Source organism: Balaenoptera borealis, assembly GCF_965194805.1.
Source record: "Balaenoptera borealis genome assembly, contig: HAP1_SCAFFOLD_1618, whole genome shotgun sequence".
NCBI lineage: Eukaryota > Metazoa > Chordata > Mammalia > Artiodactyla > Balaenopteridae > Balaenoptera > Balaenoptera borealis.
In genome coordinates this window covers 1-22,957 of record NW_028122617.1, presented here as the reverse complement: position 1 = coordinate 22,957, position 22,957 = coordinate 1, and the positions used below count along the sequence as shown (strand labels likewise).

The 22,957-nt window shown below is 44.9% G+C and overlaps 1 pseudogene across 1 annotated transcript; it reads left to right on the top strand.

Annotated features, from left to right (window-relative positions):
- The first annotated feature begins 1,695 nt into the window (after window positions 1–1,695).
- On the top strand, window positions 1,696–2,610 carry LOC309622137 (serine/arginine-rich splicing factor 3 pseudogene; annotated as a pseudogene). Its single transcript has one exon. The product of its transcript is annotated as a serine/arginine-rich splicing factor 3 pseudogene (transcript).
- Window positions 2,611–22,957: the final 20,347 nt, after the last annotated feature.

Genomic DNA, 22,957 nt, shown 5'->3' with positions numbered 1-22,957 from the left:
GAGAGAGGGAGAGGGAGAGAGAGGGGGGAGGGAGGGAGAGAGAGAGAGGTGTCTTCCTCCCTCCCTTTCCCTCTCTCCCTCCCTCTCTCCCTCTCCCGCTCCCTCTCCCTCTCTGGAGAGGGAAGGAGGTGGAGGGAGAGGGAGCAGGAGAGGGAGGGGGGAGAGGGAGAGAGAGGGGGAGAGGGAGAGAGGGATAGAGGGAGGGAAGGAAAGACAAAGACGTCTCTCCCCCCCTCCCTCTATCCCTCTCTCCCTCCCTTTATCCCTCTCTCGCTCCCTCTCTCCCACTCCCTCGCTCCCTCTCCTCCCTCTCCCTCTCCCTCCAACTCTCCCTCTCCCTCCGTCTCTCCATCTCCCTCACTCCCTCCCAGAGACGGAGGAAGAGGCAGAGACAAGGGAGAGGGAGAGGGAGAAGGAGAGAGAGGGGGGAGAGAGGGAGAGAGAGAGAGGTCTCTTCCTCCCTCCTTTTCCCTCTCTCCTTCTTCTCTCCCTCTCTCCCTCTCCCTCTCTCCCCCCTCCCTCTGCTCTTCTCCCTCATCTCTGCCTCTCCCTCCATCTCTCCCTCTCTGAGAGGAAATGAGGGAGCGGGAGAGCCGGAGGGAGAGGGAGAGACGGAGGGAGCGGGAGAGACAGAGGGAGGGAGAGGGAGAAGGAGGGAGGGAGAGGGAGAGAGGAAGGGAAAGGGCGAGGGAGAGGGAGGGAGGGAGGGCGAGACATCTCTCCCTCTCCCTCTCCCTCCCCCTTCCTCTCCCTCTCCTAGAGGGAGGGAGGGAGAGGGAGAGACAGAGGGAGAGGAGAGGGAGGGAGCGAAGGAGAGGGGGAGTTGGAGAAGGAGGTAGGGAGAGGGAGAAGGAGAGAGGGTGCCTGCTTCCCTCTCTGTCTCCCTCCCTCCCTCTCCGTGTCCCTCTCTCCCCCCTCTCCCTCTCCCTCTGTCTCTCCCTCTCTGGGAGGGAGAGAGGGAGAGGGAGCAGGAGGGAAAATGATGGAGGGATGGAGAGGGAGAGAGGGTGAGGGAGAGAAGGAGGGAGGGAGAGGGAGGGAGGAAGAGACCTCTCCCTCCCTCCCTCTGCCTCCCTCCTTCTCCTCCCTCTTCTCCCTCTTCTCCCTCTCCCTCCAACTCTCCCTCTCCCTCCGTCTCTCCATCTCCCTCACTCCCTCCCAGAGACGGAGAGACAGAGGTAGAGGCAGAGCGGAACACGGAAACAAGGACAGGGAAACAGGCACAGGGAGAGAGGCAGGGACAGAGGGAGAGGAGAGGGAAGAGGGAGAGGAAAGAGAGAGAGGGAGGGAGAGAGGGAGAGACAGATGGAGAGAGAGGGAGGGAGAGAGAGAGAGGGAGAGGGAAAGAGAGGGAGAGCAGAACAGGGAAAGAGGGACAGGGAGGGAGAGAGGGAGGAGAGGAAGCAGGGAGAAAAGAGAGAAAGAACACACCATCTACATTTCTGTCAGATGACACCGGGGATCCTTACACAACCAGGAGAAAATAACACAGGGAGGCTCTTTCTCAGCTGGAACTGGAACTGCAGAGGGGGCCAAACACCACCAGGCTGGCCACACATGTCCAGCCGCCGCTCCAGCCCCGTCAGCCGTGAGTCTGGTCACCAGGGCTCTGAGTGTCTGCTCCAGGGAGCTGGGGTTCACCCTCTCACCGGTGAGGCCGGGCCAAGACCGCGGGGCCCCGGGCTGGACACATAGGGGGAAAAGCATCCCCACAGGACAGCTTGTGCGAGCAGATTCAGCTGCCAGATTCTAGAGGCCCGGGACCACCCTGTGGCCCATGAAAAACAGGAGGCCACGAGGGTCTTGCATCGTGATTCCTGTCCGTTGGACTGTAAAGTTTATGTAGGGAATCTTGCAAACAGTGGTAACAAGGCTGAATTGGAACGAGATTTAGGCTATTACGGACCACTCTGAAGTGTGTGGGTTGCTAAAAGCCCTCCCGGCTTCGCTCTTGTTGAATGTGAAGATCCCCGAGATGCAGCCGATGCTGTCCGAGAACTAGATGGGAGAACACTATGTGGCTGCCGAGTAAGAGTGGACCTGTCGAATGGGGAAAAGAGAAGTCGCAATCGTGACCGCCTCCTTCTTGGGGTCGTCGCCCTCGAGATGATTATCGGAGGAGGAGTCCTCCACCTCCCACACATCTCCAAGATGGAGAGCTTTCTCCGTCAGCCAGAGCAGGTCCCTTTCTAGATATAGGAGAAGAGAGAGATGACTGTCCCAGGAGAGAAATCACAAGCCGTCCCGATCTTTCTCTAGGTCTCCTAGCCGATCTAGGTCAAATGAAAGGAAATAGAAGACCACTTTGCAAGAGGAGTGGTGTACAGGCAATAACTTCATCTGACAGGAGTAGGTACAGAAAATTCAAGTTTTGTTTGAGACTTCTGAAGCTTGGTGCACTTTTTAAATGTTTTAGTTGTTCACATTTGTTTGTCTCTTGGGACAGTGACCCATAAAGGTGTCATTCTCTATGGTTTGAAATGGGTCATATGAGGCTTGTGATATGAAGAATTGTTACCTTCCAATGTTCCCTTAAGCAAAATTGAATTTGCTTTGAATTTTTGGTCTTGCCTAGACTGATAATAAAACTTTAACTCCTGCCCACCTAAAGTGTGATGTTTACTATTATGGAAACAACACTGGCAAACATGGAAAAGACTTTCTGTAGCTGGGAAATGATATGCAGCTGTAGTTAAGCAAGCAGTCTTTAAAAGGTGCTGTGAACACAAGCCAGCAGGTAAAAATGAAAGCCGCACCCTTACCCTAGATTAGAGGTTTAAAAATTCCACTAGTCTTCACACGGGACAAGAGGTTGTCCAGGGAGTTGAGAATCTAAGAAGTTTCAAGGAAGTTAGTTTACCTTTGAGTTCGGTCATAAGTCCCCTCTGTGATTGCTGTACATGAATACATAGCTCTTTGTAATATTTTTTGGAAATCTGAGATTATCAAGATACCAATGTCCTGCCAGATTAATAAGAGTATTGTAGAGCTGAACTTTGAGTTACTGTGCAATTTTTTTTTTTTTCATGCTGTCATTTGTAATATGTTTTGTGAGAATCCTTGGGATTAAAGTTTTGGTTGCAAAAGAAAAGAAGAAAAGAAAAGAATCCGCCTGCCAGTGCAGGGGACACAGGTTCAAGCCCTGGTCCGGGAAGATCCCAGGTGCCACAGATCAACTAAGCCCGTGGGCCACAACTACTGAGCCTGCGCTCGAGATCCTGGGAGCCAGAACTACTGAGCCCCCGTGCACAGCTACAGAAGCCCGCACGCAACGAAGACCCAACGCAGCAAAAAAAAAAAAAAAAAAAAAGACGATACTGGCCAGGTGATCAAGGGTAAAATCATTTGTCATAAGTCCCGTTGATGGTGTGTATCCTTGATGTGACCTGAGGAGAATGGCATTTTTATCTCTGTCTGGATCTTCCGCCCCAAACCCCATAACTCCAGACCAACCATAAGAAAACATCAGAAAACAAACAGACAAACAAATTGAGGGACAAAATACCTGACCAGTCCTCCTCAAAACTTTCAAGGTATCAAAACCCAGGGACATCTGAGAAATGTCACAGCCCAGAGGAGACTGGGACAGAAAAAGGATGTTAGGGGGAAACTAGGGAAATGCTAATGAAGTGTGGACTTTCGTTAATAACAATGTATCCATCTTGGTTCCTTAGTTGGATAAACATGTCATACTAACGTACTAACGTGTTGGAAATAGGGTTACTGGGTCAGGGTCCACGGCACTCTACACTCTGTACAGATCTTTGCCACTTTTTTGTAACTCTAAGCTATTCTAAAATTAAGCGAGTACTGAACAGAGAGAAGAATGTTATTTCCCTGATTTGAACATGCCTGAGTTTCTTTTCATGGTCACATTTTTGCTATCTGGATGTGTCTTGGAATCAGTAGCAAAGGAGAGTTGCCAGCCCCTGGAAAGATGTGGGTGGTTTGCAGGTGGCTTGCTCTGGAGCTGAAGACCACGGTGGGAAGTCTGCAGCCTCGGGCTGCACTTAGAACCATGGGAGGGGATGGGCCAGCTCAGTTAGGGATGGAACCTATAAATAAAACTTTTTTCTTTTCCATTATGGCTTATCACAGGATATTGAATATAGTTCCCTGTGCTAGACAGTAGGATGTTGTAGTTTATCCATCCTATATTTAATAGTTTGCATCTGCTAACCCCAAACTCCCAATCCAACCCTCCCTCACTCTTTCTCCCCCTTGGCAACCACAAGTCTGTTCTCTGTGTCTGTGAGTCTGTTTTTGTTTCGTAGACGAGTTCATTTGTGTCGTAGTTTAGATTTCACATATAAGTGAGATCATATGATATTTGTCTTTCTCTTCTGACTTACTTCACTTAGCATGGTAATCTCTAGGTCCATCCACATTGCTGCAAATAGCATCATTTCATTCTTTTTATGGCTGAATAATATTCCATTGTATATATGTACCACATCTTCTTTATCCATTCATCCATCAGTGGACATTTAGGTAGCTTCCATGTCTTGGCTATTGTAAATAGTGCTGCAATGAGCATTGGGGTGCATGTATCTTTTCTTTCTTTTTTTTTTCTTTCTTCCTTTCTTCCTCCCTTTCTTTCCTCCTTTCTTTCTTTCTTTCTTTCTTTCTTCCTTGCTTCCTTCCCTTCTTTCTTTCTTTCTTTCTTTTTTTCTTTCTTTCTTTCTTTCTCTCTCTCCCTCTCTCTCTTTCTTTCTTTTTCTTTCTTTCTTTTTTTTTTGTCACACGGCATGTGAGATCTTAGTTCCCTGACCAGAGATGGAACCCATGCCCCCCGCACTGGAAGCACGGAGTCTTAACCACTGGACCACCAGGGAGATCCCAGGGGTGTGTGTATAGTTTTGAATTAGAGTTTTCTCCGGATCTATGCCCAGGAGTGGAATTGCGGGACCCTATGGCAGCTGTATCTGTTGCTGCACGTCTCACATCAACCACCTGCACTCCAATCCTTGCTCTCAACGTCATCTTTGGGGAACCCAACCTGCGACAGGGACGTTGACAAGAAGAAATGGCTCAGGGAAAAGCTACCTGCACAGGGAGGAGATAGAGGCCATCGCCCCTGGGGTGCGGCGGGGAGAGTGGGCACAGAGATTTGTCATTTCACCCCCGATGCTCATCTCAGCCCTCCTGGCTGCCCCACTCTAGGTCACCTCGGGATACAGAGGTGACCCGGTTAGAGTCCCTGCCTGTGCAGGAATCTGGGGGCACCAGCGGGTCTGAATAATATTAGTGCAGGGTCTCCCCCGCGGCACTGGGGTTATTCGGGGCGGGCCATCCTCTGCTGAGGGCCCCTCCTGGGCACTGTGTGGGGTTTAGCAGCAGCCCTGGCCGCACCCATTTGATTCCAGGGGCCCCTCCCCCCCAGTTGTGACAACCACAGATTTTCCCCACACATCACGGAAGAACTGGGTGAGGCGGCGGAGGCAGGATGGCCCTGGGCGAGGACAGCTGTGTTGAAGCAACCAGCCTGGCCCAGGGCAAGGTCTGCCCCAATCCCGTCAGCGCCTGCATTTAGACCTGCCCCTTTCCTCTCCCACCTCCTCTGCCCTGCAGTGGTCTCCGAGACATCATCGCCATGTAATAAATCACACCTTCTCAGTTGACTGTTTGCTGCCCTCGCTAGAACGTGAGCTCTTTGAGGACAGGGATGCTGTTATGTCCCCAGCACCTAGAAGAGTGTCTGCTGTGTAGTAGATGCTTCATAAATACTTGCTGAATAAAGGAGTTGAATAAAGGGATGAGTGGATGAATGAATGAAGGTTACAATGGAAGGAGGGGGGAGATTCCCTTTCTGGCTCTCGGGGGTTGGGAGATCAAGTGAAAGATCCGTCCTAAATAGGCTGACCAGCCTTCTGGGGTTCCCCGGGACTGAGGGTTTCCCCAGAGTTCCAGCGCTCAAACCTGAGCGGTCCTGGGCAAACTGGGGGCGGGTGTTGGTCACCCTATCTAAACACAGTAACAATTCCAGCTGCAATAGCAATGGCCAATGACCTCTACGGTCTTATTGACCATGCACAGTTCTTTACCTGGCAGGGAAGGAAGGGTGGGCCGGGATTGGAATTCTGGTGATCCAGGGCGGGTGAGGGCACACCCCGGGCTTGTGTAGGGGAGTCCAGGAAGGTTCTGGAGGAAGTGACAGTGACACAGGGGGGAGGGAGGAGTCTACGGAAGAACGTCCCACATGACAACGTGTGCCAATGGCCCTGGGCCCAAGGTCACACCTGACCAGGGCTTGCCTTTTTTTTTTTTTTTCTAATTTACTTTTTCCCACATGGATATGCAATTGTCCTAATGCCATTTATTGAAAACTCCTTAATTTCCCCACTTTCTGTCATATCAAGTTCTCATAGATCTGTTTCTGGACCTTTATTCTATACCATAGAGCTATACGTCCCATCCTTGCACCACTAGGGCTGTTTCATCACTATAACTTTATTTTTTATTCATTTATTTTTCTTGGCCATGCCGTGCGGCATGTGGGATCTTATTTCCCTGACCAGGGATCGAACCCGCGCCCCCTGCCAGTGGAAGCTCGGAGTCTTAATCACTGGACCTCCAGGGAAGTCCCCAGGGTTTGCTTTGACATGCATCGAATGGTGGCAGGTGGGCACGGGGAGCAGCTGTCTGTGAGCCATCCTGTGTAGAAATGCAGGCTGGAGGGGAGGACAGATGGAGCGGGAGGGGAAGAAGCGGAGGAGGGAGGGAGGGCGGGCGAGAGACAGACAGAGCATGAAAGCTGAAAATAGCTCCTAGTGCCGGGAGCCTTGGAGCCAGAGCCTGGGAGCCAGGGTGACTGGCTCTCCTCCCTGGTGTGTGTGTGTCGCGGGGGGTGGCTCTGGGCTTCTCAGGCTGGGAATGGGGTGCACAGAGCAGGGACGGAGCAGGGACCCTTCTCTCTGGGACCTCGTGGGCCATCCTCAGCTCACAAAGCTGAGCCACTCCTGGCCCTACGAGTGGGGGGGCTTATCCTCCCTGTCCCCTGGATCACACCCCCTCACACACAACTTCCCCGTGTGTGTTCCCAGCAACCAAGAGAATCTGTTTTTAAAAGATTTGGGGGAGGGAGGTAAACATACAAACAAGAGCAGAATGGATACTTTTTCAGAATGTGAATGGCTCTGTGTAAGCCCACCCCCAGGGTAACCACAGTCCTGACCTCTAACACCCTTGACGAGTCAGCCTTGGTCTGGGCTTGCGGACCCACGGAAGCTTCCTCATCCCCTCCTTCAGATCCCGTCTCTCCCTTGGCGTCTTTGTGAGAAGCACCCGGGGAAGTGGGACTGCTAGGCTGTACTGCTGCTAGAACTCCACCTGGGCTCCACCAGGCTCCAGCCCCCCACCCTGTGCACCTCTCTGACCCTGAGGCACCTCAACTGGTAGGAGCCGCATCACCTTCCCTCCTGGGACTTGTGACACTTAAGGGAGACACCGCAAGGACAAGTCTTTGGCTCCCTGGCTGGCAAAGAGCAGGTGCTCAATTGTCATAAGTGTCCGTATCAGTGAGGGTTCTCCAGACAAACAGAATCCATAGGGTGTGTGTGTGTATATACACACACACGTACATATGTACACGCATACAAAAATATACAGCTGTGTATCTATGCAGTATGCATACACACATATACACATATAGTATATACAATACACACATACATATATACACACATATAAAATGCATAGTTTGTATATCTACAGTATGTATACACACATATACACATAACATATACAATACACACATACATAGACACTATACATACACACATACAAAATGCATCGTTTGTATGTATACAGTATGTACACATACGTATAACATATGCAATATACACACCTAGGTACATATATATCATACATATATACACACATACAAAGATATTTAGGTGTGTATATAGACAGTATACATACATACACATATAATATATGCAATACGTACACGTACATACATATAGACACACATATACACCTACATATAAAAGCATATAGCGTAAAAATATATATGTACTGTATATATAAATTCATCGTACGTATACGTACATATATCATATATATAAGATATATACATATATACAATGTATACACACACATACACACCTATATGTAAATATGCACATGTACATACACATATAAATACATACGCAAGTGTGTATATAATAGTATATACATATATACATATAACACCTAGAAACATATACACATACAGGTATACAACATATATACACACCTATATATAAATACACACTGTATACATACATACAGTGTACATAAACTGTATATCTACACACACCCATATATCAATATATGGGTGTGTGTATATATACAGCATGTTCACATTTATAAAATGTATACTATATATATGCACATACATACATGTATACAATAGATACACACAAATATATAGGCTTGTATGTATACTGTATATAGTACTTACACATATACTACAAACGCACGCACATATAAACATATGTGTATACATATATATAATATGTATGCACACATATACAAATTAATAGGCTTGTATATATTCAGTATTTTTACATATATAGTTTTGTTTTAAGGAGTTGACTCATGTGACCGTGAGGCAGGCAAGTCAGGGCAGGACTCTGGGCTGGAGACACAGGGAAGAGCTGATGTCCCAAGGCCATTGGAGGAACAGTTCCCTCTTTCTACGGAACCTCATTTTTCTCTCCAGTCCTTCAACTGATGGACGAGGCCCACCCACGCCGCGGCATTGACGATCTCCTTTCCCCAAAGTGGACCAATTTCAGTGTTCATCTCTCCTGAAAAATACCTTCCTGGCCACATCTGGAATAATGTTTGTGGTTGCCGGGGCCCCGCGCAGTGCGCACATGAGATTAACCACCCCCGTGGCGATGATGACACTTTATTTTCTCCCTTGACCATTGTCACTACTATTCCAATTAAAATGGCAGCGCCATGAGGGCAGGGCATTTCCTTTTTTGCCAGTACTGAGCGTCCAGGGTCTGGTGCCTAGCATAGGCTAAATACAGGGCATTTTTGTGAACAGAAGCCGGGATTCCGGCTGTCATATTTAATGAGGAATTATAGTCTTATTATTGGGGGTGTGTGTGTGTGTGTGTGTGTGTGTGTGTGTGTGTGTGTGTCACGGTACGTCAAGGGCGGGAGTCGAACCCGCCACCCCAAGCCCCGAGGGGGTCTCCCCGGGTCCCGACTTCGGGCCGGTGCGGGTGGCCGGGGGCAGCCGAAGACGTGCGTGCGTGCGTGCGTGCGTGCGTGCGTACGTACGTGGAGCGGGCGAGTCCACGGGGCGGGCGGCGCGCGCGCCGCGAGTGAGTGGTTCAGCCCGGCCCCGGCTCAGTGTGCTCGCCTCACGCCGGCCCGAGTTGGCGGCAGCGCTGGAGGTCCCGGGCCTGTGACCACAAAGAGGGAGCCGGGGGCCAGACGGGAGCGCGGCGGCGGCGGCGGCGGCGGCGGCGGCGGCGGCTGAGGTCCAGGCCAGGCCCCCTCCCCTCAGCCTCCCGCCCGCCCGCCCGCCTGCCCGCCCCGCCCCCGCCGGCGGGCGTCCCGCCCCTCCCCCCAACCGCCAGACTAGCCTGGTGCGGGGGCCGCGCGCGAAGACATGGGGGAGAAGTTGGAGCTGAGGCTGGAGTCGTCCGTGGGGGCCGAGCCCGCCGTCTACCCGTGGCCGCTGCCGGTCTACGTGAGTGCCACCCGTCCCCTCTTCCCGGACCCCCGCCCCTCTTCCCCCACGGCGCGCGCTGAGCCCACCGAGAAACGGAGCGACTCGAGTCGCCAGACCCTCTTTGGAGCCCCCCTTCCCGCCCCGCCGTGGTTCTCCGCGGCCGTGTCCAGCCCCCGCGCGCAGGGTGGGCAGAGGGGAGCCGGGGCCGGCCGGGGGCGCGGACTCGGCCGCGGGGACCCCGCGCTTCCGAGGGGCGCCCGAGCCGGGCTGCCGTTGGCTCTGTAGGGCTGGGGACCCCGGTCCCCCCGGGCCTGGACTGCCGGCGGGCTTGCCCTTCCGTACTTTATGATCTGACATGTAGGGTTGCTTTTTCCTGGTAGTTTATTCTTAGCGCTGTCAACGTGCTTAGCTTTTTTAGTTTTGAGGACACCCTTTCCTTCCTCTCTCCAGTTTTTTGTGTTTTTGTTTTGTTTTGTTTTAGTTAGGCATTTTGTCCCTCTGATCTTGAGTGGGTGGGCTGGCTGGACCCTTGGAGAGGAGGCGTTGTCTCCCCTAATTTGAGTGGGTGGGCTGGCAGGGCCCTTGGAACGGAGGCATTGTGTCCTGTAATTTGAGTGGGTGGGCTGGCTGGACCCTTGGAGAGGAGGCATCCTGTCCCCTGATCTTGAGTGGCCTTTGGAAAATGACACGCCGAACGGAAATTTACACAGGCGTCCGGTGATTCCAGAAATGCAGGGTGTCCGGGCAGGTGGGCGCCCGGCCTCTCGTCCCCCGTGGCGGCGTGGTGCGCGTGTTGTTGTCTCAGGGTTTACGCTTGGGCCCTGCAGCCCACCTTCGGGAGGGAGAGCGCAGCGGGCGCCTTGGGCCGGCGCCTTTGGGGCGCCCTTTCGTGCGCTCGGCTTGCGGGGGACCGGCCTCCAGGGGAGCCGGCGGGGAAGCCCGCGCGACCCGCCCCTCGCGCGGGCTCCGTGTGTCTCAGTTTGTGGAAACTGTGTCGCGGCCGGGTGCGGGTCGGGACGCTGGGACCGCCTGGGAGCCGTTGTTGACTCCGGTCCCCGGTTCTCCGCAGTTCTCCGCGGTCGGAGGGTTTCCAGCCCGCCACCGCGCGCTGGCGCCTTCTATTTTTGCTCTTCCTGTGCCCAGAGGCGCGGCTGAGTTGTGCACCCATCCCTCACTCTCCGTGTCCCTCTTCCTTTATTGTCTGGTTACTCGCTGGTACTTTCCTCCCTCCCATTTTATCAGTATCTGTGAGTTTTATTAACATGCCGTTTACTCCCTCTTTTAAATTAAGAATGAAGGAAACTGTGAAATGGTACTTTTATCTTTAATGGCTGATGCTGTAAAAGTGACAGTTGCAATGCAAGCATCTTTCCCTAACTTGACTCCTGTCATGCATCTCAGTAGTGTCTCTGTGACAGGACTTGAAATGATAGCACCCACATCTCTTGCAGCTCGTTCACACTGAAGGGATATAATCATCGGTTTGCTATCACAGCCACTTGCCCAGCTCAGACTGTGATGTCACAAACCAGAGATGATTCTCCTTCAGCAGGAAGAAGCCGGAGAGATGAATCTCCATGATGGACCATCAGCCTTATTCAAATGTGGTCACTTCATGAAGAAAAATTAACCATAATAAAGATCAAAGATACCGGCTAGTTGAAATACCCTGTTGAATTAAGCTTGAAAAACTTTTCCATGATACTGGAATGAAGGAAATTCTTTCAAAATTCTAAGGAAAAATTTGAGAGTTATAATAATGCAGATATCAGTAAATATTTATGGAATTAAAAATATTATGTAGCGCTGGTCCCTTTAAATGTTAACACTTAGAAATAACTTATAGGTATGTTTCTTATTTTCTATGCAAAATTATGTGGCTTGCTATTTCAGACAAAGGTGACATATCAATCTGAAAAGAGTCAGCAAAGACACAAAATGGATGTACTTTCTCTTGACCTATACACCTACTTTTTATGTTCTCATGGTTTAAATAAAAAGTACAGCTTTTGGATTATTTAAAAAGAGCAGAAGCTAAAAATACAGTACTAAATATCATTGCAAGGATTTGGTAGCCAAAACATTTGCTCCATTTCTAGGAAAGAATCCATGAAGACAAAATTATATTACTTTTATAATATAATACTTTTTATATCATGTGCGCATGAAAAACATTCTAAATTACAGAAACAATTAGACAGTCATTGAGTACTCCCCAAGATGTTCAAAATCTCTTTAGTTGTTAAATCTATCAACACACAACACAAAAACTCTCATAAATAAACCACATCTTCAGGTATCCAACCAAATCTTCTAGCATAAAATTCCTTATCCGTTTGTACCCATGAGATGCTAAAGTTGAAGCAGTTTTCAACTTGAATCATTGATAAATGATGTGTTAAAAATTAGCTAATGTCTTTATTCTTTACTTTTCCACTTAAAATGAAGAAGAAACTGTAGATTGGGCTAATTTGGAATAAATTGCTATAGAGTTTTTTTTGGAAAGCTGTTATTTAAATCTCAATAATCATTATTCAGAATGGGTTATTATAGAGAAATAGCTTGATTTAGATAGGAAAGAGAAATGAAGGTTCACTGGGACTGATGCTAACCAGGGCTAAAGGGGAGGTGGGTTTGCTCATCCATTGTCTTTAGAAGATAAATCATAGAAGCAAAGTCCCTAACCTGGTGGGACCTGGGTCTCTTTGTACATTACAATGAGTAAATAAAATCCAGAAGACTTGAGGAATGTAATTTTACACCCCCTTCAGTTCTATTTATTGGAAGCAAATTGTTTGAGTATAATATTGTTAATCTCTTCTTTTTGCCTGAGTTAAACAATTCTTTGAGCTGAAATAGTTTTGTAACTTAAAAAATATATGCCTATTTTCAAAGCATGTCAGGTTACAAAATATAATGAGGAAAAAGATGAATTCTTAAGGGTTCAGGTACATGTCAGTACAGTTAAAAAATACTTTTAGTGAGGGCTGGTATACAAAGTATTTTGAAATTTTTAAATAAACATTTTTCTCTGCAACAAATTGATACACTACAGTATTACTGCTTGTATTTGAATTGCTGCTTTCCTTTACTGGAAAATGACGGGTGAATTTCTGTAATGAATTCCGACTTATGACATTTAAGGTTATTTATAGACTGTCTTGAAAAGAGTGATGGGATCATGTAATTTACTCTATTAATTAGAAGTTGAAAAAAAGGAAAGAATTCAGTGAAATGGAAGAATTTCAAATTTGACTTATCAGGCAAGTACTGACTAATTACTTTAGATAAATTTCCCTATATTATCGGAAGATAATCTCCTATATCATCTCTTACCACCATCAGAAAACCACCCCCCAAAAGGGGGACCTCGTTCATATTGAAAATAACTTCTTAACGTGCAGGCATTACAGTAGGGCATTCTAGACACTGGGGGAGGGAAAAACCATTGTATTTTTTTCTGACATTCATGTTCAACTTATTTCCAAAGTTCTTTAAAGTGTGGCATTCTTACAGGTAGACAATGTTGCTGAACAAGCGTTTGTTTCTTCCCTTTTCTTCCCCCAGGCTCAAAGATTTGGAAAGAGATAGTTAACAGAAAAGGTAAGGTAACCTCCACCTTAACAAGATATATGATCAAATGTGACCATTTGACAGATACTATGTAGTTCATAAAAACAAAATTAAGTGGAATTGGCTCTCTTTTCCCTAAAGTTGAGGATAACGTGGATGTTTCTGTCTAATGTGCTGTACTAATAGGCTATTATGGGTTAGCTTTTGGTAACTCATCGAGTTTCCCAGTCTGGGTTCCGTACCATCAAGTCTGGATTATAACTTGTCCTGGTCACACTGTTTTTGCAAATCAGTTTTGTTCTAGTACTCTATCATGTGTCTGTTTCACCTCTAATCTTTCCATTTGTCACCACTCTGGAGATGGTGTGATATGATCTTAACGGAAACATCAGGAACATGTCTTGTGAATATTTAGTTTTCTTTTTGGCCGACTCAGCATTGCCTGCCATTCAGTCATTGTTATGTGACCAGGCAGTGTAACTATTTGTGTATTAGTCCATTGGTTCCTACCTTGGGAATGTGGAGACTTGTAAACCTCTGTCCTTCCCTTAGGAATGCATGAAGGAGAAATGGAATCTCTTGCATGAATTTCTGCAGACAGAAATAAAGAATCAGTTATGTGACTTGAAAACCAAACTACATAGAGAAGAATTATCAGAGGTAAGTCGTCAGCATCCCGGCGGCTAGAAAACGTTTCCTCCCATGTAACTTGTCTGTGACCAGGGAGGCAGAATAATCCCACCTCTCCCTGTTCCCTGATAGTTATGAAGGAAGCGCATGTGTTTCCTTATTCTCTCATGGCCCCTTGTTTACATTCACTGCTACTTAAATGATCCTTTCCTGCTGTAGGAGGGCTACCTGGCTCAAGTCAGATCCCTTTTAAATAAAGATTTGTCCTTGGAGAACAGAGCTCATGCTTTCAGTTGGGAAGTGAACGGCTGTCTAGAAAACGGGAGCCAGACAAGTGGTGAGGAGCGCAGAGTGGAAATAGCAGAGAAAAACAAGTCCCCCAAACCTGTTTCCAAACTTTGCATGCCCAGGAGAAGCAAGTCCGATGGAGAAACAAACTGTAAGAGCGCTTGACTCGTTTGACCTCGTTGGAATCTGGTACCACCTAAGGGGAGGACAGACTTGGCGCCATAGGGTCTGTCTGTTCCCCCCACACACAACCCCTCCACCAGCAGTACTTGTTTTTTGTGTATCCTTTTTTTTGGTGGGGGGATGGCTGTGTTGCTCGGCTTGTACGATCTTAGTTCTCCAACCAGGGATCGAACCCCGGCCCTTGGCAGTGAGAGTGCCGAGTCTTAACCGCTGGACCGCCGTGGAATTCCCTCTTGTGTATACGTCTAACTAGCTTAGATATATACTTTAAATTTTTGTCTTCAACCAAGTTATAGAGCATTAGATCCCCAAATGCGGTTGAATTTATGAGGTATAAGATAACAGGAGCTGCTGATATCTATGACTTGTAAGTTACATGCCTGTTTAAGCTAAGCATTTATTCTTAGACTCCTTCCCCACTTGTAGTCAGAGTAACTCTTCTGGAATTTTTAAAAAAAGAGCATGGGACTTGAGCTCAGGTCAGGTGCTTGGCCACTTCATCTTTTGACGAAATAAACGGAGGCTCTGTTTCCTTGTGCGTCTCAGGGTTGGGCCCCTCATACAAGAGCTTGTGTTAAAATGGCCCAGCAGACTGGCAGGTGCTAATTTGAGGAGTTTATCAAGATGGTGGTTGCTTAGAATAAGAAGAGAAGGTTACTTAATCCTCAGAACCTGGTCTCTGCACCAGCTTGGTAATGCTGAAGAACTGTACCTTGGCTGTGAACTCTTTATTCATAGTGGCTTTTTTGTTTCTTTTTCTTTAAGCAGCTGAAGTCTCATCTAGCCCCAGGATTAGAAGGCAAACTACCAGGCAGACCACCATCACATCTCATTTCACAAGGAGGTCAGTATATAATGAATGGACAGCCCCCGTTTTAGGGGCCAACAGTTTTTGGTAAAACACATATAAATTCGTAGGATGTAACTTAGTAATTCTGACTTCCACATTGCTTCGGTTTTCCTTTTGATATTCTGTTATCAGACATTCGTGAACAGCATTTCTGAAGATCTCATCCGTTTTTACTCTTCACATAGGAAACTTCAAATGTACATACACAGAATTACCAAGGATAGTAAAATGAACCCCTGTGTGCCTATCACCCAGTGTCAACAGTTAACATCTCCTGGCTGTTATTTCATCTATACCCCCATATGCTCCAAGTGAAAATTATTCCAAATGGATTACAGCTCCATACACACCCATCTCCTCCCAGTTGGGTTACTTTGAAGCAAATCGAACATGTCATCTTATCCACACATACTATATTTCTAGATGACAAGGTCTCTTTCTCTGACAAGTTTTTTATTCATATTTTGCCATAATGGCTAACATCTAGCAAACAGTCTTTTGAAGAAGACAAAACAGGCCTTATAAAGTGTAACAGTTCCTTACTAACAAATATATAGCAGTGTTCATTCTTCCCCTTGTGTAACAGAGTTTGGTTGATTTGCTCCTTAAGCCTTTCGAGTGATAGATTCCTTATCTTCTTGCCATTGATTTAAAGAAAATAGGTCTTTTTTTCTAATAGCTTCTAGGTCTGGTCGACTGCATCGTTTTGGTGGTTAATGTGTTCCCTTGCCTCCAGTTTTCTGTAAACTGGTAGTTAGGTCTAGAGTCTTGATCAGATTCCAGCTTTATTTTGTGAGACTTCATTGACGGCATGGGGCTGTCCATCAGAGGCATGTAATGTCTCTTCGGTGATTCTAGCAGCCATTGATCAAAGTCTAGATCCATTATTTCTTAAGGTTTGCAAAATGGTGGTATTCTAAACCTGTCATCCAAAGAAACATTAAGCTCGAAACTTCTTTTAATGCCCTGGCAAAAGGGGCTTCTCAGAGGGAAGAGGGGACCATGCCCTGAATCTTTCCAAAGAGAGGGTACTCTTGGTAGGGAGGAATATGAGTTGTTTCGTGCCCACTGGAGGTCTAGGGTCTGGTGAGCTAACAGTTGGCTTTACTGTGTGTGTGTGTGACAGGCCTGCCAAATGGAAACCTGAGGAAGACCCTGAAAAAGCAAAATCGGATGATTCTGTCGATGAAGAAGAAAAAGACCAGGTAGGGCTCGCATTTAAGTTTCTTAACTCTGCCTTTTTTTGGTACACTTGCTGGTAATTGTGAATTTATACTTGGTCTGTCTATGGACCGTAAGTGACTGAGAGGGTGTTAGAACACACCCCTGGACCCAGGGCAGTACGAAGTGTATTATGGTTCGCCCCGAGGACTCAGCAGGCCCGTAACTTTGGTCTGTTCTCTCCTGTCTACCTTCCTACGTCTCCAGCTGTCAAGATTTGACAGTCGAACCAGCAGATGTGATGTGTTCAAAGCATTTGCTTCTGATGTCAGATAAGCTCCTTTCCCACATCGAATTTCTCTATAAAAACAGAATTGTAGTGTTATTATGTGTATTGTAATAATGCTGCTTAGACTTTTTAGGTTAGAAAACTGGTGGCTTGCCAAATACCTCCAATATAGAAAATGTCAGTCTCTAGCACTGTCTCATGTCACTTGAGCGGCAAACCTAGGTACTACCAGATGGTCACACGCTCTCTATTTCATTCCTGCCACAGGATTAGCTGTGTAAGTCGGGAAGTCTGTAGGTTTACAGGTGGGTAGTAAATGCCCTGTTACCTGCTAAAGATGAGTATCCGTGGTTTGCTCTAAGGCAGGGTTTCTCAACCAAGGCTTTGACTTTTGGGGCCAGATAAACCTTTGCTGTGGTGTGTGAGTCCTGTGCATCGTAGAGTGCTTAGCAAGGTCCCGACCTCTTACTCACTAGGTGCCCGTAACATTCCCTCTCTCTCCTCCCAGTTGTGACAGCCAAAATCACCTTCAGACTTCCCCAGATGTCCCCTGGGGGGCACAGTTGCACTCAGTGAGAAGCAGTGGACTCAAGGCTACCAATATCTTTGAGGTAGACTTGACGTCCTGTTGTGAAAGACATACTCATTCTCCTGTTTTTATTTTGGAAATTAGATGCCACTGTTCATGATCGTTATTCAGATGTCTGTATTAAGCTTCGTCAGACTACCCACTCACAGGTGGGACACTGAGACAGAGGGAAACAGCTTGTCCAAGTCACATGGCCACATCCCTTGCCTCCTAAGAAAACGTGTCACAAGTGAAAGCAAGCTGGCTCTTGTAATATTGACAAGTCTTTTTCTTTAAACAAATGTGCCAGTTTTAGAGTTGTTCTTTGCCCTCTAACCTTTTGGAGGGCTTACATAGCCTTCAAGCTTCTAAAGAAACGAACTGGGGCACTCTTTCCCAAGCAGGAAGCAGTTTCACTGGCAGTGTGTGAGAGGCCTTGGGGACTTGGAGGATGAACACTTGTCGAAACAGGGTGTATCCCGATATGCTAGAGTAAGGCTCAGCGCACCACACCGGTGTTATCAGGTGGTGTTGGTCAAAGAAGTAGTACTACAGAGAGAATCTTACTTTAGTCAATTTCAAGTTTTGAGATCTCACTATGTTTTTTAAAACAGGTATTAAATACATGCATTTGGTAAAACAGTACAAAAGGCTGTTTGGTACATAGCAGCCAAAGAAAAACAATGTGGCTATTCCGTGCTGAGCTATGCTGTGAGCATTATCAAATAAATACTGGATTCTGAGGCCTTTGTTCAGGAACAAAAAAGAATATAAAATATCTCATTACCACAACTAAGGAGCTGGCCTGTGGCAACTAAGACCCGGCACAATTAACTAACTAACTAACTGACTATTTCTTTTTTTTTTTTTTTTCTTTATGACAAAAGACTTAAAAATGACCACGGTTAAAGATCTGATGAAAGTTCATAATAATGCAGTTGACAAGAAAATTAGTTATTTCTGAGATATACATTTTAAAGTAATAACTAGGATTATTACATATAACATTATACCAGAACATATAAGATTTTTAGAAATTTCATGTAATGTCTGAAACATTTATATTAACATATTTCCATACATATTTCCATACACATACAAATATAAGATTTTTAGAAATTTCATGTAATGTCTGAAACATTTATATTAACATATTTCCATACACATAACCCAATGAAAGTTTAGTATTAGTTGTTTTGTTTGTTTTTTTATACTGCAGGTTCTTATTAGGCATCAGTTTTATACACATCAGTGTATACATGTCAATCCCAATCGCCCAATTCAGCACACCACCATCCCCACCCCACAGCAGTTTTCCCCCCTTGGTGTCCATATGTCCATTCTCTACATCTGTGTCTCAACTTCTGCCCTGCAAACTGGCTCATCTGTACCATTTTTCTAGGTTCCACATACATGCATTAATATACGATATTTGTTTTTCTCTTTCTGACTTACTTCACTCTGTATGACAGTCTCTAGATCCATCCACGTCTCAACAAATGACTCAATTTCGTTCCTTTTTATGGCTGAGTAATATTCCACTGTATATATGTACCACAACTTCTTTATCCATTCGTCTGTTGATGGGCATTTAGGTTGCTTCCATGACCTGGCTATTGTAAATAGTGCTGCAGTGAACATTCGGGTGCATGTGTCTTTTTGAATTACGGTTTTCTCTGGGTATATGCCCAGTAGTGGGATTGCTGGGTCATATGGTAATTCTATTTTTAGTTTTTTAAGGAACCTCCATATTGTTCTCCATAGTGGCTGTATCAATTTACATTCCCACCAACAGTGCAAGAGGGTTCCCTTTTCTCCACACCCTCTCCAGCATTTGTTGTTTGTAGATTTTCTGATGATGCCCATTCTAACAGGAGTGAGGTGATACCTCATTGTAGTTTTGATTTGCATTTCTCTAATAATTAGTGATGTTGAGCATCTTTTCATGTGCTTCGTGGCCGTCTGTATGTCTTCTTTGGAGAAATGTCTATTTAGGTCTTCTGCCCATTTTTGGATTGGGGTGTTTGTTTCTTTAATATTGAGCTGAATGAGCTGTTTATATATTTTGGAGATTAATCCTTTGTCCGTTGATTCATTTGCAAATATTTTCTCCCATTCTGAGGGTTGTCTTTTCGTCTTGTTTATGGTTTCCTTTGCTGTGCAAAAGCTTTGAAGTTTCATTAGGTCCCACTTGTTTATTTTTGTTGTTATTTCCATTACTCTAGGAGGTGGATCAAAAAAGATCTTGCTGTGATTTATGTCAAAGAGTGTTCTTCCTATGTTTTCCTCTAAGAGTTTTATAGTGTCCACTCTTATATTTAGGTCTCTAATCCATTTTGAGTTTATTTTTGTGTATGGTGTTAGGGAGTATTCTAATTTCATTCTTTTACATGTAGCTGTCCAGTTTTCCCAGCACCACTTATTGAAGAGACTGTCTTTTCTCCATTGTATATCTTTGCCTCCTTTGTCATAGATTAGTTGACCATAGGTGCGTGGGTTAATCTCTGGGCTTTCTATCTTGTTCCATTGATCTATGTTTCTGTTTTTGTGCCAGTACCATATTGTCTTGATTACTGTAGCTTTGTAGTATAGTCTGAAGTCAGGGAGTCTGATTCCTCCAGCTCCATTTTTTTCCCTCAAGACTGCTTTGGCTATTCGGGGTCTTTTGTGTCTCCATACAAATTTTAAGATGATTTGTTCTAGCTCCGTAAAAAATGCCATTGGTAATTTGATAGGGATTGCATTGAATCTGTAGATTGCTTTGGGTAGTATACTCATTTTCACAATGTTGATTCTTCCAATCCAAGAACATGGTATATCTCTCCATCTGTTGGTATCATCCTTAATTTCTTTCATCAGTGTCTTATAGTTTTCTGCATACAGGTCTTTTGTCTCCCTAGGTAGGTTTATTCCTAGGTATTTTATTCTTTTTGTTGCAATGGTAAATGGGAGTGTTTCCTTAATTTCTCTTTCAGATTTTTCATCATTAGTGTATAGGAATGCAAGAGATTTCTGCGCATTAATTTTGTATCCTGCAACTTTACCATATTCATTGATTAGCTCTAGCAGTTTTCTGGTGGCAGTTTTAGGATTCTCTTTGTATAGTATCATGTCATCCGCAAACAGTGACAGTTTTACTTCTTCTTTTCCAATTTGTATTCCTTTTATTTCTTTTTCTTCTCTGATTGCCGTGGCTAGGACTTCCAGAACTATGTTGAATAATAGTGGTGAGAGTGGACATCCTTGTCTCGTTCCTGATCTTAGAGGAAATGCTTTCAGTTTTTCACCATTGAGAATGATGTTTGCTGTGGGTTTGTCATATATGGCCTTTATTATGTTGAGGTAGGTTCCCTCTACGCCCACTTTCTGGAGAGTTTTTTTATCAGAAATGGGTGTTGAATTTTGTCAAAAGCTTTTTCTGCATCTATTGAGATGATCATATGGTTTTTATTCTTCAATTTGGTAATATGGTGTATCACATTGATTGATTTGCGTATGTTGAGGAATCCTTGCATCCCTGGGATAAATCCCACTTGATCGTGGTGTATGATCCTTTTAATGTGTTGTCGGATTCTGTTTGCTAGTATTTTGTTGAGGATTTTTGCATCTATATTCATCAGTGATATTGGTCTGTAATTTTCTTTTTTTGTAGTGTCTTTGTCTGGTTTTGGTATCAGGGTGATGGTGGCCTCATAGAATGAGTTTGGGAGTGTTCTTTCCTCTGCAATTTTTTGGAAGAGTTTGAGAAGGATGGGTGTTAGCTCTTCTCTAAATGTTTGATAGAATTCACCTGTGAAGCCATCTGGTCCTGGACTTTTGTTTGTTGGAAGATTTTTAATCACAGTTTCAATTTCATTACTTGTGATTGGTCTGTTCATATTTTCTGTTTCTTCCTGGTTCAGTCTTGGAAGGTTATACCTTTCTAAGAATTTGTCCATTTCTTCCAGGTTGTCCATTTTATTGGCATAAAGTTGCCTGTAGTAGTCTCTTAGGATGCTTTGTATTTCTGCGGTGTCTGTTGTAACTTCTCCTTTCTCATTTCTGATTTTATTGATTTGAGTCCTCTCCCTCTTTTTCTTGATGAGTCTGGCTAATGGCTTATCAATTTTGTTTATCTTCTCAAAGAACCAACTTTTAGTTTTATTGATCTTTGCTATTGTTTTCATTGTTTCTATTTCATTTATTTCTGCTCTGATCTTTATGATTTCTTTCCTTCGGCTAACTTTGGGTTTTGTTTGTTCTTCTTTCTCTAGTTTCTTTAGGTGTAAGGTTAGATTGTTTACTTGAGATTTTTCTTGTTTCTTTAGGTAGGCTTGTATAGCTATAAACTTCCCTCTTAGAACTGCTTTTGCTGCATCCCATAGGTTTTGGGTCGTCGTGTTTTCATTGTCATTTGTCTCTAGGTATTTTTTTATTTCCTCTTTGATTTCTTCAGTGATCTCTTGGTTATTTAGTAACGTATTGTTTAGCCTCCATGTGTTTGTCTTCTTTACGTTTTTTTTCCCCTGTAATTCATTTCTAATCTCATAGCGTTGTGGTCAGAAAAGATGCTTGATATGATTTCAATTTTCTTAAATTTACTGAGGCTTGATTTGTGACCCAAGATGTGATCTATCCTGGAGAATGTTCCGTGCGCACTTGAGAAGAACGTGTAATCTGCTGTTTTTGGATGGAATGTCCTATATATATCAATTAAATCTATCTGGTCTATTGTGTCATTTAAAGCTTCTGTTTCCTTATTTATTTTCGTTTTGGATGATCTGTCCATTGGTGTAAGTGAGGTGTTAAAGTCCCCCACTATTACTGTGTTACTGTTGATTTCCTCTTTTATAGCTGTTAGCAGTTGCCTTATGTATTGAGGTGCTCCTATGTTGGGTGCATATATATTTATAATTGTTATATCTTCTTCTTGGATTGATCCCTGGATCATTATGTAGTGTCCTTCCTTGTCTCTTGTAACATTCTTTATTTTAAAGTCTATTTTATCTGATATGAGTATAGCTCCTCCAGCTTTCTTTTGATTTCCATTTGCATGGAATATCTTTTTCCATCCCCTTACTTTCAGTCTGTATGTGTCCCTAGGTCTAAAGTGGGTCTCTTGTAGACAGCATATATATGGGTCTTGTTTTTGTATCCATTCAGCCAGTCTATGTCTTTTGGTTGGGGCATTTAATCCATTCACGTTTAAGGTAATTATCGATATGTATGTTCCTATGACCATTTTCTTAATTGTTTTGGGTTTGTTTTTGTAGGTCCTTTTCTTCTCTTGTGTTTCCCACTTAGAGAAGTTCCTTTAGCATTTGTTGTAGAGCTGGTTTGGTGGTGCTGAATTCTCGTAGCTTTTGCTTGTCTGTAAAGCTTTTGATTTCTCCATCAAATCTAAATGAGATCCTTGCTGGGTAGAGTAATCTTGGTTGTAGGTTCTTCCCTTTCAGCACTTTAAGTATATCATGCCACTCCCTTCTGGCTTGCAGAGTTTCTGCTGAGAAATCAGCTGTTAACCTTATGGGAGTTCCCTTGTATGTTATTTGTCGTTTTTCCCTTGCTGCTTTCAATAATTTTTCTTTGTCTTTAATTTTCGCCACTTTGATTACTATGTGTCTCGGCGTGTTTCTCCTTGGGTTTATTCTGTATGGGACTCTCTGCGCTTCCTGGACTTGGGTGGCTATTTCCTTTCCCATGTTAGGGAAGTTTTCGACTATAATCTCTTCAAATATTTTCTCTGGTCCTTTCTCTCTC